At 49.1% G+C, this 15,573-nt stretch overlaps 1 protein-coding gene across 2 annotated transcripts in view; it reads right to left on the reverse strand.

The window, feature by feature from the left end:
* Positions 1–15,573, reverse strand: part of LOC144819183 (avidin-like) — a 110,098-nt gene that overhangs the window by 68,959 nt on the left and 25,566 nt on the right. The gene's annotated exons all lie outside the window — the stretch shown is intronic.

Consider the following 15,573-nt stretch of genomic DNA (forward strand, 5'->3'; position numbering starts at 1 on the left):
CCAAACTCCCCTTGCAGAGGAGATTACAGCGTGTGACCGGCCTCAACGTTTTATTTTTGGCAGTTTTACACAGCACAAACAAAAACAGAGTTTGGATCAATATGGAGGTAAAAGACTGCTGGTACACACGTACCATACATATCATACATGTCAGGCCTATATGGAGGTAAAAGACTGCTGGTGCACACATACCATACATATCATACATGTCAGGCCTATATGGAGGTAAAAGACTGCTGGTACACACATACCATACATGTCATACATGTGGAGCCTATATGGAGGTAAAAGACTGCTGGTGCACACATACCATACATATCATACATGTCAGGCCTATATGGAGGTAAAAGACTGCTGGTACACACATACCATACATGTCATACATGTGGAGCCTATATGGAGGTAAAAGACTGCTGGCACACACGTACCATACATATCATACATGTCAGGCCTATATGGAGGTAAAAGACTGCTGGCACACACATACCATACATATCATACATGTGGAGCCTATATGGAGGTAAAAGACTGCTGGTGCACACATACCATACATATCATACATGTCAGGCCTATATGGAGGTAAAAGACTGCTGGTGCACACATACCATACATATCATACATGTCAGGCCTATATGGAGGTAAAAGACTGCTGGTGCACACATACCATACATATCATACATGTCAGGCCTATATGGAGGTAAAAGACTGCTGGTACACACATACCATACATATCATACATGTCAGGCCTATATGGAGGTAAAAGACTGCTGGTACACACATACCATACATATCATACATGTTGAGCCTATATGGAGGTAAAAGACTGCTGGTGCACACATACCATACATATCATACATGTCAGGCCTATATGGAGGTAAAAGACTGCTGGCACACACGTACCATACATATCATACATGTCAGGCCTATATGGAGGTAAAAGACTGCTGGCACACACGTACCATACATATCATACATGTCAGGCCTATATGGAGGTAAAAGACTGCTGGTGCACACATACCATACATATCATACATGTTGAGCCTATATGGAGGTAAAAGACTGCTGGTACACACATACCATACATATCATACATGTGGAGCCTATATGGAGGTAAAAGACTGCTGGCACACACATACCATACATATCATACATGTGGAGCCTATATGGAGGTAAAAGACTGCTGGCACACACATACCATACATATCATACATGTTGAGCCTATATGGAGGTAAAAGACTGCTGGCACACACATACCATACATATCATACATGTTGAGCCTATATGGAGGTAAAAGACTGCTGGTGCACATATACCATATGTTGGACTTTGGCCCTTAGGGCAGGTTCACCCCTAGACTTTTTGCGTGAAATGGTGACCTGGCAATGGTGATTTTTGGGATTCTGCGCACTTTCACTGTGTCCCAGTGGAAAGTGCGTGCGCACTCTGAGTGCATGTGCTGAGCTAGGCCTGCCCGCCCATAGGAATGCATGGGGAATGTATGTGTCCCTGGTAGTTCCTGATGCGTGGGGTGTACAGGCTTGAGTCTGGTATGTGTGAACTCGTGTGAGTGAATGCTGCGCAACGGTGTATGCAGCATGTATGTGTCTAGTAGAGAAGCGCCATTTCTAGACATGGCTGTACGTGTGCTGTGAGGGTGCTGGCGTGTGATTGGCTGGAGCTGGCTGGCATCCCAGGCTCCAGGAAGTCTGGATGGGTCTGCCCGGTGGTGAGTGGGAGATCTGCATGAGTAATGTGTGGGAGGAGTGTACCTGTGTCCTGGATGGGCTGGGTTTTCCCCACACAATGCTGGCTCCGCCCCCCTGTGGAGAGTCTAATGACCCAAGCCCTGCCAGTGAATAGAATGGGTGGTTGGGCCATCAGAGTACTCAAGAACCAGCTGCGACTGGTTCCGCCCCCACTCTGCACCCTCAGACAAAGGGAAATGGTGTATAAAAATGGGGCTGTGTCCCCACAGAAGCTGTTCTCTTCTAGGATCCTTGCCAGAGGGGGCTGCTGCTGCTGCTGGGGCCAGGAGAACCGCCACTTGGACTGTCTCCCTGCCTGGAGACCCAGTGTGCTGGCTCTGGCCCTGCCTTGCCCCTCTGCCTGCCTCCAGACCTTGCTGGAGCTTTTGCTGTGCTTGGAAGCGCTTTTATTGGATTTATAGCGCTAGGAGCGCTTTCCTGGTGCCCCAGCGCCCAATAGCGCTTTGCTTGTCTTTCTAGCGCTGAGCGCGCTGATCCTGTGCTCCCAGAGCGCTTGGGAGCGCTCTGTCGATATTGCCGGTGCCTACCCGGCATTGGCGCCGATTTGCCGATTTTTGGAGCGAGCGAGTGCCCACCTCGCTTTATTTTTAATTTTAAGGCCGGTGCCACCCGGCATTGCCCCATACTTGGATTTTGTAAATTACCACGAGGGAGCCCACTCCTCGGGTACTTAGAGCCCGCCTGCCTGCCTAGTACGAGCCGCCGCGCTGCCCGCGACGACCCGGAAGTGCCGCCTCCACGTCTCCAGGGCCGCGCTACTACTGGCTGCCCTCAGTAGCGCGACCCGGAAGTGCCCGCGACTCGCCTGGTTGTAGGCGGGGCTTCAGGCAAAGGAAGGAGGAAGCCCGAGGCTGCCGGGAGCCGACCCCGGGATCCGGAAAGCGAGGAGGAGTGAAGCCGGCGTCTGCTACGAGGCTCCCTGAGTGAAGGGAGAGCCCCCCAGCCAGCAAGGAAGCCGAGGAGGAGCCCACACCCCCCAGAGTCCCGGTGAGTGCTGCGCTGTGTCTCCGGTGCTGGGGGGGGGCGTCCTCTGCTTTTCGAGTCCCCCGGAGGGACTCCAACGTGTGGGGCATATCTGTTCTGAGCCCTGAGAGGCTCCATGGGCCCCTTTTGTCACGAGCCCTGAGAGGCTCCAACGTCGTGGGGGCAAGTCTTGCTGCAGAGCCCTGAGAGGCTCTGGGAGGGCCATAATTGCTTCGAGTCCCCAGGAGGGGGGCTCCAACGAAGGGGCAGGCCTTTGGTTTAGAGCCCCGAGGCCCTTGAGTGCCTTTTTATTTGTTGGTTGAGCCAGAGAGGCTCGAGGGGGCAGTCCATTTGTTTAGAGCCACGAGGGCTCTAAGGCCATCAGTATTTTGAGCCCAGAGAGGCTCTGAGGGTGCCATTGGCTTTGAGAGCCCACGAGGGGCTCAAGTGCCACAAGTATCTTTAAGAGCCCAGCGAGGCTCCCCCATTGGCCCCATTGTTGTTCTTGAGCCCTGGCCGGCTCAAACATTGTTGCAACAGTTGCCCAGCACTTTGTGGGCAACTGCCACGTTTAGGACCCTGACACTTTGGACACAGGGCGTCCTAGCCCCAACAAGGCCAGAGGGCCTAGGGACAGTCACAGGTGGTGACTTACGTGAGTTTGGCACAATTGTACTTTCTATGCACCTCTGAATGAATGTCATGCATTGCATCATGTGTATGTTCTTACACCCCTACAGGTATTGTGATACATAGGTGGTTGTTTTCTCCCTAGTACAGGTGGTGCTAGTGAGGTCCTGTTACCAGTAGTGACTGGTTGTGTGCTCTATTTTTATTGTCTGCTACAGTGATTTTTTATGTACTAAGTGCTATTTCTGAAAGTGCTACTTCTGATTCCTGACAGTGGTCCAGGTGGCCCTGTCTTGTACATATCCCCTGTAAATTCTGCCCGTGCCTCTGGCACATTGTAAAGTGTGTGTTTTATCTAATGTGTTTTAGTGTAATACAAAGGCTATTTTTATATAACCTTGTGTGGAGTTTCCTTTGTGGTGGGCCTTTGGTTGTTGTTGCTTGGGTGCGTGCGCAAATGCTTAGCCTACATCGCCTCCAAGTTTAGCCTTGCTGCTCGCGCCACGTTACCTAGAGGGTGAGTAGGGGTTATCTTGGCGTGTAACTCCCTTGCCCTGACTTGGGAGTGGTGGTCTCTGACTGACTTTGGCGAAAGCCCTGGCCAGCCGGGGATCCCATTTCCAACATTGGCGGCAAGCGGCGGGATAAGGATTTGTGTTTGCCTTGTACCTTGGTAGCAGCTGGCTGCACCACAAAACTCTGCATTTTAGATGACCACATTTTAGGGGATTGTTTTTTTGGAAGTTTCATATTTTCTTCTCCTGAAGGTATCATTGTGCAATTGTGTCAGTACATTTGTCCCCTACCCTGCGCCCAGAGTCGGTACCTGTGTCACTTGTGGTCAGGTTGAGGAATCAGGGGTGGTAGAAACTGCCTTACCAGTCCGAGGGGAGGGTTGTGTGTGGATGAATGGTGTGTGGCACTAGGCAAGTGAGTGTGAGTTCTCTGGGGTAGAGAGCTTGCTGAGACCTTGTGAATTGTGTACTCCTGTGTTAGCTCAGACCCCTAGGTTCCCTGTGTGATCTCTTCTCTAGAACGTCTGCCAGAATGGATCCTGTTTTTGATTTCAGTGATCTAGATACCTACAGTACGTGGGAGCTGGTAAGGTTCTGTGAGGAGAGAGACCTAGGGAGGGGTGAGTCAAACTGGTACGACCTTAGGGACCGCCTGGTCAGATGGCAAGAGGGTCACTGGGATCGTGAGCGCAGTGAGGAAAGGGCCTGGGCCCCACACCAGGAGGGTGGTGGGTCTGTGGGGAGCCCTGAAGATTCAGAAGAGGAGGAAGAAGATGACAGCACCTGGACGCCAGTAGAGAGTGAGGACCCCATAGATAGGGAGTCCCTTGCTGGGTCCAGCGTAGGAGGCAGCGCCTCATCCCTTTCCCTGTCCCCAGAGGAGCTGGAAGATAGGAGGAGAGAAAGGGAGCACCAGCTGGCTTTAGAAAAGCTCAGGTTGGAGCATGCCCAGGCTATGGCGCAGCTGGAGCTTAGGAAGCAACAGCTAGAGACCGAGATGGTCTTAGCGCAGGAAAGGATAGAGGAGGCTGAGAGGGCCTCCACCAGAGGCAAAGTAGCTCTGGAGGATAGACTGTCCCCTGCGCGCAGTTTTAATTTTCTGGATTCCCCAGGGAGGGCTGAGTCCAGTGGTGGCAGCTATTTAGACTTCAGTGCAGAAAGTCCCCTACCCCGTGCCCAACGTATGGTCCCTTGTTCCCAAGAGGAGGAGTTAAGGTTAAAGTTCAGGGGCAGTAGGAAACCGCCTCAACAGAAGTGGGGTTTTTTTGTGGACGACTGTTCTGATGCAATGTGGGATTGGCTGGCGGCTAGCTCGGATGATGAGAAAGACGGAGTACTGAATATGTTTCTCAAGGAGCAGTTGCTCAGTGTTGTTTGTCCAGAGTTGCGCCAGCACCTGTTGAAGTCTGAATCCCTTAATCCTTGGGCGCTTGCTGAGGAAGCAGAGCGCTGGGAGAGTGATAAAGGTTCTCTAGGGTCATTAGGGAGTGACTCCAAAAGTAGTGGTTCAGGTATCTTCCAGCCCAGCGTGGTGGAAGAGGCTCAGTGTAGCCCAGCTAGGTCCCAGGATAGCGAGGAGGGTGTAGGGGCTCACTGCCTGGCTCAGTGGAGCAGGAGTGAGGGGGAGACCGAGGTTCCCCGGACGCCCGAAGCCCTGCCTCAGGACTTGGATGGTTTCTGTAGGGAACACCAGGTTGGGGACCTAGGCTGTCCTGTTAGTCCACTTGAGGAAGATCTCCTAGTGAGTAGAGGACCTGGAGCGTCTGTAACCAGAGCTCCTATGGTTCTAGAGTCTGGCAGTACCGCTCCGGTAGGGAGGGTACAGGAGTCCAGAGTGAGGAGTGATTGGGGGAGTTCCCCAGTGGAAGGACCAGTGGGTCAGGGACTACCCAGTTGGGCTAGGTTCCCGTGTAGTGACCATGGTAACACCACTTCTGGTCTGGGGGATCGTCACGCACTGTCAGGTGGACAGAGGGCGGGAGATCTGCGCCAGACAGACAGTCACACAACATATGTCTCATTTGTTAGCCTCAGGGGGATGGAGTGTAAGTCCCCAGAAGTCCTGGAGTGCCAGGCAATTGTTCCACCGAAGGTTGTAGACCAGAGGTTGGAAGGCCAGGTTCAGGATCAGCCTGACCTGAAGGGTAGGACGACTGTAACCAGTGTCCTGACCGGTTCTTCTTCCAGAGGAACTTCTCCAGGTGGGAGAGGGCAGACCTCTGGAAGGGGGTGCAGAGGGTGGGAGAGCCCACCTCTGACCCCGGTGCAACCTGAGTGGATAAGTCCTGGGTTGGAATGGCGTTCTAGGGGTACCCCTCGCAGAGGGAGGAGGAACCCTAGAAGAAGAGGTAAGGGGAGGAGAGCCTTCCCTGAGACTCCTGGTCCGCCTGAGGTTGTAGGCCTTAGGCTGGAGAACCAGTGGCAGTCTAGTCCTGTCTTGCAGACAGGAAGAGTGGAAAATGGCCGCTATGTGCCAGGGGTTACTACCCCCCGCTCTGCGAATTGGCAAGGACCAGTGGCACCTGGGTGGCCCAGGGCCTGGTCCTGGCCGCGGACAGCTCGGGAGTACCAGTGGGGTAGCCCAGTTGGTCCGGATAGTGGTTCTAGAAGGAATCCCATGGGTTCACCGTGGCGTAGAACAGGAGGGTGTCCCTGCAGTTGCGGGCCTGCGTCCGTGTTCTATCGCCCCAAGCAGGGAAGTCCATCACGGTGGTGATTGGTCTCCCCTGCGTTTTGGCTGGAAGGGGGTTATGTTGGACTTTGGCCCTTAGGGCAGGTTCACCCCTAGACTTTTTGCGTGAAATGGTGACCTGGCAATGGTGATTTTTGGGATTCTGCGCACTTTCACTGTGTCCCATTGGAAAGTGCGTGCGCACTCTGAGTGCATGTGCTGAGCTAGGCCTGCCCGCCCATAGGAATGCATGGGGAATGTATGTGTCCCTGGTAGTTCCTGATGCGTGGGGTGTACAGGCTTGAGTCTGATATGTGTGAACTCGTGTGAGTGAATGCTGCGCAACGGTGTATGCAGCATGTATGTGTCTAGTAGAGAAGCGCCATTTCTAGACATGGCTGTACGTGTGCTGTGAGGGTGCTGGCGTGTGATTGGCTGGAGCTGGCTGGCATGCCAGGCTCCAGGAAGTCTGGATGGGTCTGCCCGGTGGTGAGTGGGAGATCTGCATGAGTAATGTGTGGGAGGAGTGTACCTGTGTCCTGGATGGGCTGGGTTTTCCCCACACAATGCTGGCTCCGCCCCCCTGTGGAGAGTCTAATGACCCAAGCCCTGCCAGTGAATAGAATGGGTGGTTGGGCCATCAGAGTACTCAAGAACCAGCTGCGACTGGTTCCGCCCCCACTCTGCACCCTCAGACAAAGGGAAATGGTGTATAAAAATGGGGCTGTGTCCCCACAGAAGCTGTTCTCTTCTAGGATCCTTGCCAGAGGGGGCTGCTGCTGCTGCTGGGGCCAGGAGAACCGCCACTTGGACTGTCTCCCTGCCTGGAGACCCAGTGTGCTGGCTCTGGCCCTGCCTTGCCCCTCTGCCTGCCTCCAGACCTTGCTGGAGCTTTTGCTGTGCTTGGAAGCGCTTTTATTGGATTTATAGCGCTAGGAGCGCTTTCCTGGTGCCCCAGCGCCCAATAGCGCTTTGCTTGTCTTTCTAGCGCTGAGCGCGCTGATCCTGTGCTCCCAGAGCGCTTGGGAGCGCTCTGTCGATATTGCCGGTGCCTACCCGGCATTGGCGCCGATTTGCCGATTTTTGGAGCGAGCGAGTGCCCACCTCGCTTTATTTTTAATTTTAAGGCCGGTGCCACCCGGCATTGCCCCATACTTGGATTTTGTAAATTACCACGAGGGAGCCCACTCCTCGGGTACTTAGAGCCCGCCTGCCTGCCTAGTACGAGCCGCCGCGCTGCCCGCGACGACCCGGAAGTGCCGCCTCCACGTCTCCAGGGCCGCGCTACTACTGGCTGCCCTCAGTAGCGCGACCCGGAAGTGCCCGCGACTCGCCTGGTTGTAGGCGGGGCTTCAGGCAAAGGAAGGAGGAAGCCCGAGGCTGCCGGGAGCCGACCCCGGGATCCGGAAAGCGAGGAGGAGTGAAGCCGGCGTCTGCTACGAGGCTCCCTGAGTGAAGGGAGAGCCCCCCAGCCAGCAAGGAAGCCGAGGAGGAGCCCACACCCCCCAGAGTCCCGGTGAGTGCTGCGCTGTGTCTCCGGTGCTGGGGGGGGGCGTCCTCTGCTTTTCGAGTCCCCCGGAGGGACTCCAACGTGTGGGGCATATCTGTTCTGAGCCCTGAGAGGCTCCACGGGCCCCTTTTGTCACGAGCCCTGAGAGGCTCCAACGTCGTGGGGGCAAGTCTTGCTGCAGAGCCCTGAGAGGCTCTGGGAGGGCCATAATTGCTTCGAGTCCCCAGGAGGGGGGCTCCAACGAAGGGGCAGGCCTTTGGTTTAGAGCCCCGAGGCCCTTGAGTGCCTTTTTATTTGTTGGTTGAGCCAGAGAGGCTCGAGGGGGCAGTCCATTTGTTTAGAGCCACGAGGGCTCTAAGGCCATCAGTATTTTGAGCCCAGAGAGGCTCTGAGGGTGCCATTGGCTTTGAGAGCCCACGAGGGGCTCAAGTGCCACAAGTATCTTTAAGAGCCCAGCGAGGCTCCCCCATTGGCCCCATTGTTGTTCTTGAGCCCTGGCCGGCTCAAACATTGTTGCAACAGTTGCCCAGCACTTTGTGGGCAACTGCCACGTTTAGGACCCTGACACTTTGGACACAGGGCGTCCTAGCCCCAACAAGGCCAGAGGGCCTAGGGACAGTCACAGGTGGTGACTTACGTGAGTTTGGCACAATTGTACTTTCTATGCACCTCTGAATGAATGTCATGCATTGCATCATGTGTATGTTCTTACACCCCTACAGGTATTGTGATACATAGGTGGTTGTTTTCTCCCTAGTACAGGTGGTGCTAGTGAGGTCCTGTTACCAGTAGTGACTGGTTGTGTGCTCTATTTTTATTGTCTGCTACAGTGATTTTTTATGTACTAAGTGCTATTTCTGAAAGTGCTACTTCTGATTCCTGACAGTGGTCCAGGTGGCCCTGTCTTGTACATATCCCCTGTAAATTCTGCCCGTGCCTCTGGCACATTGTAAAGTGTGTGTTTTATCTAATGTGTTTTAGTGTAATACAAAGGCTATTTTTATATAACCTTGTGTGGAGTTTCCTTTGTGGTGGGCCTTTGGTTGTTGTTGCTTGGGTGCGTGCGCAAATGCTTAGCCTACATCGCCTCCAAGTTTAGCCTTGCTGCTCGCGCCACGTTACCTAGAGGGTGAGTAGGGGTTATCTTGGCGTGTAACTCCCTTGCCCTGACTTGGGAGTGGTGGTCTCTGACTGACTTTGGCGAAAGCCCTGGCCAGCCGGGGATCCCATTTCCAACACCATACATATCATACATGTCAGGCCTATATGGAGGTAAAAGACTGCTGGTACACACATACCATACATATCATACATGTCAGGCCTATATGGAGGTAAAAGACTGCTGGTGCACACATACCATACATATCATACATGTCAGGCCTATATGGAGGTAAAAGACTGCTGGTACACACATACCATACATATCATACATGTGGAGCCTATATGGAGGTAAAAGACTGCTGGCACACACGTACCATACATATCATACATGTCAGGCCTATATGGAGGTAAAAGACTGCTGGTACACACATACCATACATATCATACATGTTGAGCCTATATGGAGGTAAAAGACTGCTGGTGCACACATACCATACATATCATACATGTGGAGCCTATATGGAGGTAAAAGACTGCTGGCACACACATACCATACATATCATACATGTTGAGCCTATATGGAGGTAAAAGACTGCTGGCACACACGTACCATACATATCATACATGTCAGGCCTATATGGAGGTAAAAGACTGCTGGTGCACACATACCATACATATCATACATGTCAGGCCTATATGGAGGTAAAAGACTGCTGGTACACACATACCATACATATCATACATGTGGAGCCTATATGGAGGTAAAAGACTGCTGGCACACACGTACCATACATATCATACATGTCAGGCCTATATGGAGGTAAAAGACTGCTGGTACACACATACCATACATATCATACATGTTGAGCCTATATGGAGGTAAAAGACTGCTGGTGCACACATACCATACATATCATACATGTCAGGCCTATATGGAGGTAAAAGACTGCTGGCACACACGTACCATACATATCATACATGTCAGGCCTATATGGAGGTAAAAGACTGCTGGTGCACACATACCATACATATCATACATGTTGAGCCTATATGGAGGTAAAAGACTGCTGGCACACACATACCATACATATCATACATGTTGAGCCTATATGGAGGTAAAAGACTGCTGGCACACACATACCATACATATCATACATGTCAGGCCTATATGGAGGTAAAAGACTGCTGGCACACACATACCATACATATCATACATGTGGAGCCTATATGGAGGTAAAAGACTGCTGGCACACACATACCATACATATCATACATGTTGAGCCTATATGGAGGTAAAAGACTGCTGGCACACACATACCATACATATCATACATGTTGAGCCTATATGGAGGTAAAAGACTGCTGGTGCACACATACCATAAATATCATACATGTCAGGCCTATATGGAGGTAAAAGACTGCTGGTACACACATACCATACATATCATACATGTTGAGCCTATATGGAGGTAAAAGACTGCTGGTGCACACATACCATACATATCATACATGTTGAGCCTATATGGAGGTAAAAGCCTGCTGGCACACACATACCATACATATCATACATGTTGAGCCTATATGGAGGTAAAAGACTGCTGGCACACACATACCATACATATCATACATGTCAGGCCTATATGGAGGTAAAAGACTGCTGGCACACACATACCATACATATCATACATGTGGAGCCTATATGGAGGTAAAAGACTGCTGGCACACACATACCATACATATCATACATGTTGAGCCTATATGGAGGTAAAAGACTGCTGGCACACACATACCATACATATCATACATGTTGAGCCTATATGGAGGTAAAAGACTGCTGGTGCACACATACCATAAATATCATACATGTCAGGCCTATATGGAGGTAAAAGACTGCTGGTACACACATACCATACATATCATACATGTTGAGCCTATATGGAGGTAAAAGACTGCTGGTGCATACATACCATACATATCATACATGTCAGGCCTATATGGAGGTAAAAGACTGCTGGTACACACATACCATACATATCATACATGTCAGGCCTATATGGAGGTAAAAGACTGCTGCTACACACATACCATACATATCATACATGTGGAGCCTATATGGAGGTAAAAGACTGCTGGCACACACGTACCATACATATCATACATGTCAGGCCTATATGGAGGTAAAAGACTGCTGGTACACACATACCATACATATCATACATGTTGAGCCTATATGGAGGTAAAAGACTGCTGGTGCACACATACCATACATATCATACATGTCAGGCCTATATGGAGGTAAAAGACTGCTGGCACACACGTACCATACATATCATACATGTCAGGCCTATATGGAGGTAAAAGACTGCTGGTGCACACATACCATACATATCATACATGTTGAGCCTATATGGAGGTAAAAGACTGCTGGTACACACGTACCATACATATCATACATGTCAGGCCTATATGGAGGTAAAAGACTGCTGGTACACACATACCATACATATCATACATGTTGAGCCTATATGGAGGTAAAAGACTGCTGGTGCACACATACCATACATATCATACATGTCAGGCCTATATGGAGGTAAAAGACTGCTGGTACACACATACCATACATATCATACATGTTGAGCCTATATGGAGGTAAAAGACTGCTGGTGCACACATACCATACATATCATACATGTCAGGCCTATATGGAGGTAAAAGACTGCTGGCACACACGTACCATACATATCATACATGTCAGGCCTATATGGAGGTAAAAGACTGCTGGTACACACATACCATACATATCATACATGTTGAGCCTATATGGAGGTAAAAGACTGCTGGTGCACACATACCATACATATCATACATGTCAGGCCTATATGGAGGTAAAAGACTGCTGGTGCACACATACCATACATATCATACATGTCAGGCCTATATGGAGGTAAAAGACTGCTGGTACACACATACCATACATATCATACATGTTGAGCCTATATGGAGGTAAAAGACTGCTGGCACACACATACCATACATATCATACATGTGGAGCTTATTTGGAGGTAAAAGACTGCTGGCACACACATACCATACATATCATACATGTGGAGCCTATATGGAGGTAAAAGACTGCTGGCACACACATACCATACATATCATACATGTTGAGCCTATATGGAGGTAAAAGACTGCTGGCACACACATACCATACATATCATACATGTTGAGCCTATATGGAGGTAAAAGACTGCTGGTGCACACATACCATACATATCATACATGTCAGGCCTATATGGAGGTAAAAGACTGCTGGTACACACATACCATACATATCATACATGTCAGGCCTATATGGAGGTAAAAGACTGCTGGTACACACATACCATACATATCATACATGTGGAGCCTATATGGAGGTAAAAGACTGCTGGCACACACGTACCATACATATCATACATGTCAGGCCTATATGGAGGTAAAAGACTGCTGGTACACACATACCATACATATCATACATGTTGAGCCTATATGGAGGTAAAAGACTGCTGGTGCACACATACCATACATATCATACATGTCAGGCCTATATGGAGGTAAAAGACTGCTGGCACACACGTACCATACATATCATACATGTCAGGCCTATATGGAGGTAAAAGACTGCTGGTGCACACATACCATACATATCATACATGTTGAGCCTATATGGAGGTAAAAGACTGCTGGCACACACATACCATACATATCATACATGTGGAGCCTATATGGAGGTAAAAGACTGCTGGCACACACATACCATACATATCATACATGTTGAGCCTATATGGAGGTAAAAGACTGCTGGCACACACATACCATACATATCATACATGTTGAGCCTATATGGAGGTAAAAGACTGCTGGTGCACACATACCATACATATCATACATGTCAGGCCTATATGGAGGTAAAAGACTGCTGGTACACACATACCATACATATCATACATGTCAGGCCTATATGGAGGTAAAAGACTGCTGGTGCACACATACCATACATATCATACATGTTGAGCCTATATGGAGGTAAAAGACTGCTGGTACACACATACCATACATATCATACATGTGGAGCCTATATGGAGGTAAAAGACTGCTGGCACACACATACCATACATATCATACATGTGGAGCCTATATGGAGGTAAAAGACTGCTGGCACACACATACCATACATATCATACATGTTGAGCCTATATGGAGGTAAAAGACTGCTGGTGTCGTGTATTTCTATAGGTTCTGAATCGATCCCCCTATTCCTGGCCCTATTCTGGTTAAACTAACTAGCTAGTTAACTAACAGTCAGCCCATGAGGCAAGAAAGCCCCCATGATGCAGATACCGTTATCTGACGCAGTCACACTACGGCACAGGAACGTGTTATCTGATTAGGTCATAACGCTTGAGATCTAATTAGACAAGCGACATTCCTCCAGCCCCTGATAAGGCATACGACGTTCTCATAACAAATCAAACCTATGACAACCTGGACAATCCGTGCGGCCATTGTTTTGATTTCACAGAGAACTTTTGCAAAAGAATGTGCTAACGAGCAAGTCGTATGACATCTTTATTGACGTACCTATGTCCATCCTTACGTCAATCCCGGCACCTTTAAGGTATAAATATTGCCGACCTTGCCCTATGCAAACACACGCGTGGTGACAAGACGGAGCAGCCATACTTGCCGAAGCCGAGAGCAGAAGCAGACCCCGCAGGCAGCAGCCCCGCCTTCCTGACGCGCTGAGAGACGCGCTGCTATCTCAAGCCGAGAGACCCAGCACCGGCGCTTCCGGGTAGCCCTCGCAGGCAGCCTGGAATATCGAGAGCAGAGAAAGAGATACCATTCCTCATCCATCCTAAATTCCAGGTACAGAACTGAATAACCCCTCCTAGAGAATTCTTTAGTTTATTCACTTGGCAAAAACAAACTTAACTTAAACTGTAACTTTCTATTCCCGCCCACGTATTAGACTTAGGTCAGGTACACGGGGTAGGCGTATTTAGAAACACCAGTTGAGCGCGTTTAGTCAAATGTATATGTGTATGTAAATATATTTTAATCATTTTAAAACATCATATGGCTAAGAAACCATATCAATGTTTTTACAGTATTATTTTGTACTATTGCTTTTAACGTATGCACTTTACTTAACTATAAGTATTGCAATAATATCGATCCATTTCTCTTGTACGAGAAAAGAGACTGATCAATAAATAACATCTTTTATTGAACACGCCCGTCTCCTCCTTTTCTCTACATTCTGATGAGACTAAGAATGCACGTACTGACTGAGTAAAATAATTTGCCTTGTGCTCACACGACTCTGGAGATTGACTCTTGATTAGGGGAGAGCAAAGTTGTCATGTTCTATGGTTGTCAGAAACTAAATCCCTTCTTGTCTAATCAGAGGAGTTAATCCTTCCTTGAACATTCGAGAAAGTTTCTAGCGAACTCTGAGCTTAGCTGGCAAACCCAAAAATTAAGTCTAGTAACGACAGTAGTAGACCTAGTTAACGTCTGGCCTAGGCCTTTACTACTGTAGGTACTATTCCAATGCGCAGAGCCTATTGGGAAAATAGGAACTACACTACACTGGCACACACATACCATACATATCATACATGTTGAGCCTATATGGAGGTAAAAGACTGCTGGTGCACATATACCATACATATCATACATGTCAGGCCTATATGGAGGTAAAAGACTGCTGGTACACACATACCATACATATCATACATGTCAGGCCTATATGGAGGTAAAAGACTGCTGGTGCACACATACCATACATATCATACATGTCAGGCCTATATGGAGGTAAAAGACTGCTGGTACACACATACCATACATATCATACATGTGGAGCCTATATGGAGGTAAAAGACTGCTGGCACACACGTACCATACATATCATACATGTCAGGCCTATATGGAGGTAAAAGACTGCTGGTACACACATACCATACATATCATACATGTTGAGCCTATATGGAGGTAAAAGACTGCTGGTGCACACATACCATACATATCATACATGTTGAGCCTATATGGAGGTAAAAGACTGCTGGCACACACATACCATACATATCATACATGTTGAGCCTATATGGAGGTAAAAGACTGCTGGCACACACGTACCATACATATCATACATGTCAGGCCTATATGGAGGTAAAAGACTGCTGGTGCACACATACCATACATATCATACATGTCAGGCCTATATGGAGGTAAAAGACTGCTGGTACACACATACCATACATATCATACATGTGGAGCCTATATGGAGGTAAAAGACTGCTGGCACACACGTACCATACATATCATACATGTCAGGCCTATATGGAGGTAAAAGACTGCTGGTACACACATACC

This window comes from Lissotriton helveticus, chromosome 2_1, assembly GCF_964261635.1.
Source record: "Lissotriton helveticus chromosome 2_1, aLisHel1.1, whole genome shotgun sequence".
Taxonomy (NCBI): domain Eukaryota; kingdom Metazoa; phylum Chordata; class Amphibia; order Caudata; family Salamandridae; genus Lissotriton; species Lissotriton helveticus.